The sequence below is a fragment of the Mus caroli genome, unplaced genomic scaffold, assembly GCF_978045245.1.
Source record: "Mus caroli unplaced genomic scaffold, Mus_caroli_1 scaffold_6, whole genome shotgun sequence".
In the NCBI taxonomy this organism is placed as follows: Eukaryota; Metazoa; Chordata; class Mammalia; order Rodentia; family Muridae; genus Mus; species Mus caroli.
Window position 1 is genome coordinate 72,182,068 of NW_028227261.1, and position 5,570 is coordinate 72,187,637.

The 5,570-nt window shown below is 40.6% G+C and overlaps 1 pseudogene; it reads right to left on the reverse strand.

Moving 5' to 3' along the window:
* Nucleotides 1-2,956: 2,956 nt before the first annotated feature.
* LOC110293551 (non-histone chromosomal protein HMG-17 pseudogene) lies at nucleotides 2,957-3,290 on the reverse strand (annotated as a pseudogene).
* Between the last annotated feature and the right edge of the window lie 2,280 nt (nucleotides 3,291-5,570).

The following is a 5,570-nucleotide window of genomic DNA, read 5'->3' on the forward strand; positions in this document are numbered from 1 at the left end:
AGAGAGCGAGAAACTATCTTTAAAAAAAGAAAAAAAAAATCACACCAAACAAAAAAGAAAGGATCTTTCAAGGGGATATTTCCATTCTGTTTTGTTGTTGATTTTCTTGTTTGGTTGAGACAAGATGTCCCTATATAAATAGGATGTCTTGGAAGTTTTCCTTCTTTCTTTCTTTCTTTCTTTCTTTCTTTCTTTCTTTCTTTCTTTCTTTCTTTCTCTCTTGGTTTTTTGAGACAGGGTTTCTCTGTATAGCCTTGGCTGTCCTGGAACTCACTTTGTGTTATGAGCCAGGCATGGTGGTTCATGCCTTTAATCCCAGGGCCTGTAAGACTTGGTCCAGGGGTCTGGAGAGATGGCTCAGCAGTTAAGAGCACTGCCTGTTCTTCCGAGGGTCCTGAGTTCAAATCCCAGCAACTACATGGTGGCTTACAACCATCCGTAATGACATCTGATGCCCTCTCCTGGTGTGTCTGAAGTGTACTTACATATAAAAATAAATTTAAAAAAAAAGGAAAAAAGACTTGGTCCAGATCAACAGAGGGAGCTCTCACTCCAGATATAGCACTCTTCAAGTAGAATTCTTTCATAGTATCTGAAGGTGCAGTAACATTGGTTTCAGGAATAGTTCCCAAGAGGATTGATGGTGAGCACCACTGGAAACTCCACTTGGATCAGATGGGTTTTGTCAGCAGCTGTCCCTTCCTGGGAAGAGGCACAGTGACAGCATCTTCTGGCCCTATAGCACATTTGGCAAATGAGGATGTGAAGCCTGGCAGTAGGACCAGACGATAGCAGAAAGAGGTGGAAAGAGCCCCACTTCCAGGATAGGTATAGTCCCTGTAGTTCTTTGATCTAACCGTTATCCTTAACTTGTAGGGAGGGACAAAAAACATAAAACAAAACGAAAACCCCAAACCTCATGATTTCATAATTGTGGCCATTGGAAGCAGCCACTGTGTTGTGATCGTGGTGTGGAATTTCAAGGCAGAAATTCTGCATACTGGTGCAAGGCAAGAAGGTTTGGGGGTGTTATCTTTTTTTTTTTTTTTGTAATTTTTTTTAAAAAGATTTATTTATTTACTTTATGTATGTGAGTATACTGTAGCTGTACAGATGGTTGTAAGCCTTCCTGTGGTTGTTGGGAATTGAATTTTTAGGACCTCTGCTCGCTCTGGTCAATCCCACTCACCAGATGCACCAGAAGAGGGTGTTAGATCTCTTTATGGGTGGTTGTGAGCCACCATGTGGTTGGTGGGATTTGAACTCAGGATCCTCGGAAGAGCAGTCAGTGCTCTTACCCGCTGAGCCATCTTGCCAGCCCCGGCTATTGATTTTTCTAACTCTTATATTGTGGAGAGCTCTTGGGGCCGCATCTAGAAATTTGGCAGGAATCTGACTTTGGGCTTGGGCTAGGACTAGGAAGTAGGTTCAAGATGAATAACAGCTGAGGAGTGTGCTCTTTGTATCTTGATAGTTCTTGTTGAGATTCTGAATACAGTAGTCATAGGACCTTTGTTTATGCTTTGTTCGTTCCTTAACTACTCTGTTTATGCCTTAGAACTTATTTTCTTTGCGTGTACCTAGAATGGTATAAAAACAAACAAACAAACAAACAAACAAAAAAACTCTTTAGCCTCAGCACTAGCTGGAGTCTTATTTTATTTTATTTTTTTATTTATTTATTTTTTTTTATAAATGTCTTTTTTTTTAAGATTTATTTCTTTATTATATGTAAGTACACTGTAGCTGTCTTCAGACACTCCAGGAGAGGGCGCCAGATCTCGTTACGGATGGTTGTGAGCCACCATGTGGTTGCTGGGATTTGAACTCTGGACCTTCGGAAGAGCAGTCGGGTGCTCTTACCCACTGAGCCATCTCACCAGCCCTTTTTTTTTTTTTTTTTTTTTTAATAAATGTCTTTTTTTTTAAGATTTATTTCTTTATTATATGTAAGTACACTGTAGCTGTCTTCAGACACTCCAGGAGAGGGCGCCAGATCTCGTTACGGATGGTTGTGAGCCACCATGTGGTTGCTGGGATTTGAACTCTGGACCTTCGGAAGAGCAGTCGGGTGCTCTTACCCACTGAGCCATCTCACCAGCCCTTATTTTATTTTAATAAAGAAAACACAATAAGTCCTGGAAACAGATTCCACTCCACATATTTTATTTTATTTTTTAACTGTAACCAGCTTTATTAAAGATACTTTTCATAAACAATCATGGTATTTCAGGCAGGACATGGGCAAACAATCAACAATATATAAGGACTTCCAAATTCCCTTCTTGTATAGACTAACAAAATCTGAAAGCCACTATAAAACCCAATGAAGTCTTCATTCAATGCTTTGAAAAGGGAGAAGTAGCTTAGAGTGAGGGTTGACATTTCACATTAAGGATGTAGTTTTAACAACTTTTCACAAGCCGACCCTGACTTTCAGGCAGAATTATCAATCTGAAGATCCACAATCTTTTATAAAAGGAACCAGCGCTCTTCTGAGAACACTCGATGAAGTCACTGCAAAGTGTACATCGCCCAATAGGCTGGAAAACCAATCTTGGGGGCCAGGTTCCAACAGGTCTCTGATTTTTAAGGGAATTAAGTCTATGTTGATAGTACAGGGGGAAGAGGATATAAAAGTGAATTTATATTTTTCCCAGACCACAAGGCATTGTTGTGCCTTGGTGGCCACCTAGGTCAAGACCAGGATATTTCTCCTGGGAGCCAACAGGAGCCTTCCAAAATTATCAGGGAAAGAGGTTTTCTGTCCTCAATTTTGTTACTGACACATGATCCTTCCCCCACCCAGTAATGAAGTGTTCTGTGTGCTAACAATATAGCTTAAAAAAAAAGTAAAACAAAATTCTGCATTTTTATAAAACTTGATAAAAAATAGTATTTCAAACTGTACAGTCACCAGAAGTACACGGTTATCAAAAATGCACACACATCACTTGGCATCTCCAGCACCTTAGGCTTTCTGTGCCTGGTCTGTTTTGGCATCTCCATTTTCTGCAGGATTATTCACATCCTTCCCAGTGTCGACTTTCCCCTTCTTCCCCTTGGGTACCTTCTCTCCCTTCTTCACAGGGTCCTTTTTAGGTTTGGGCTCTGGCTTTGGAGGAGCAGGTTTAGCAGACAACCTTGCAGATCTTCTCTGTGGCTCGTACTTCACCTTGGTTTTGTCTCCTTTAGCATCCCCTTCAGCCTTTCTTTTGGGCATGGTGGCGGCAGGGGACGTCAGCACTGTACAGCAGCGCATGGATTTGCTCCATCCGGGGGTTGTCCTCGCTGCTTCCTCACACTGCTCTCCACATATTTTAATAATAATAATAATAATAAACAACTTTTCTCTTAAAATATAAATTGAACACAACTATTACCATTTTGTAATTTATAGGGTATAAGATAGACCTAACACCCAGTCCATCATTTTTGTCATTAAGATAGAACAATGTCATCTATCCTAACTAAAAGACTTACAATTTTACATTTGACTTATGTCCTGGCTTTAGATTGTATGCCATTTGAAAACCATCCTCTCAAATCTGTTCTCTCACTGTAAATAGCCTGGGTTGGCTATGAGATTATAAGTAGTCTTTCAACCCCGTCAGAAATCTGAGAATGAGCAAGATTAACTGAAAACATATAGGAAGCCTAACACAGCTTCCAGAACTGAGACAAACTGTAGAGACAGCTGCCTACCTATAGAGCCCCAGTAAATCAGGAAGTTGGAGCATGTCTTCAGCCTTCTGGCTCAGGATCAGCTGACAGACCTGAGAGAAACAGGAATATTAAGGACTAGCCTATTCTGTCTGGCAGAACTAAGCTGGTCTAACCTGTAAATTGTGTCCTTTTTCTGGACAGTATTATGTTTGTAGATGACATGAGGCAATTCTTGCCTAGTGGCTATCTCACCACAACTGGAACAACTCTGTTAATGTCCAATTTCTTCTTTGAATCCAAGAAAGGGATTGCTGTCAGGAGCAGCCTTGCCTCAACAACATGTAATGTTTGGAAAGGGTATAAATATAACCCAACAGACAGAGCACAACACTGTGTTGTATTGGTTCGCCTTGCCACTGTTTGCTGATCATCATTTGTCTTGACTTCATAGAGAGAAATGCACCAAAGGACTTCTGGTGGTGTTCTGACAGCTGCCTGCTGCTTCCTGGGACTTGGGCAGAGTGGTAGAGCCTCAGAGTCTCTCCTGGATTGAGCTGCCTTTGCTGATTCATGAATGGTGTTTGCAAGTGGATTGAGCTACTGCTGCTGATTTGTGTGAACTGAACTGCTGATATGCTGTCAACACAGATTGGATTTGCCCTAAAGAACTATTTTTAAAGAGGTCCACACCCTCCTTTTCCCTATTAACTTTTTCTTTCCACTATCTCTGGTTGGTGGATGGTGGATTAGAAGGGAGGTTAAAGCATTTAAGTACCCTTATTAAAAGTAGGTTCTGAAAAATATAAGCTTACAAGAGTTGCCTTGGTTATGTTGTCTCTTCACAGCAATATGCTCAGCTACTGCTCGAGTACCATGCTTGCCTGCCTGCTGCCATGCTCCCTGCCATGATAATCATGGACTCACCCTCCAAAACTATAGTAAGTCCCAGTTCAATGCTTTCTTTTCTAAGTTGCCTTGGTCATGGTGTCTCTTCACAGCAATAGAACAGTAACTAAGGTGCCAGCCAAAGTTCTAAGCATACTTTATCTAACAATCTGGACATTCCCACTCTTTAAAGACATACCCCACTCCCATACAGTTACTCAGGCGTCTCCATTGCTGAACCTGCCAGCTTTTTTGAATCCTGATTTTAAAAAGCATCGACTATCTACTTTCCTCATACTTGTTTCCATTGCTTAGTGGTTGTGCCTTCTCTTTATTTTTTTTCTACTAAACTCTAATAAAATGGTCCTCAATCTTCCTTCTAATTCCATTTAAAATTTTTATTTATTTATTTTAATCAAAGAGACTAATAACACAAAAAAAATGACTTCCCAGCCGGGCGTGGTGGCGCATGCCTTTAATCCCAGCACTCGGGAGGCAGAGGTAGGCGGATTTCTGAGTTCGAGGCCAGCCTGGTCTACAGTGTGAGTTCCAGGACAGCCAAGGCTACACAGAGAAACCCTGCCTCGAAAAACCAAAAAAAAAAAAAAAAAAAAAAAGACTTCCCATAAGAATAGTCTCATATGAAGATTGTGCTGGCTGAGAGCAGACAGGTCTGTCACCCACTATGCTAATGAAGAATTCAAGTTCCTCAGATTAAATTGGTTAATTTGCTAAAAATAATCCTGATTTAAAGTCTTTTTTTAAAAAAAAAAAGACTTTATTTATTTATTTAATGAGTACACTGTAGCTGTCTTCAGACACACTAGAAAAGTGCATCAGATCTCACTATGGATGATAGCTGTGAGCCACCATGTGGTTTCTGGGAATTGAACTCAGGACCTCTGGAAGAAAAGTCAGTGCTCTTAACTGCTGAACCATCTCACCAGCCTTTTTTTTTTTTTTTTTTCCTGATTTAAAGACTTAACAGCTAATTCTGGAGTGATGACTAAGCAGTTAAA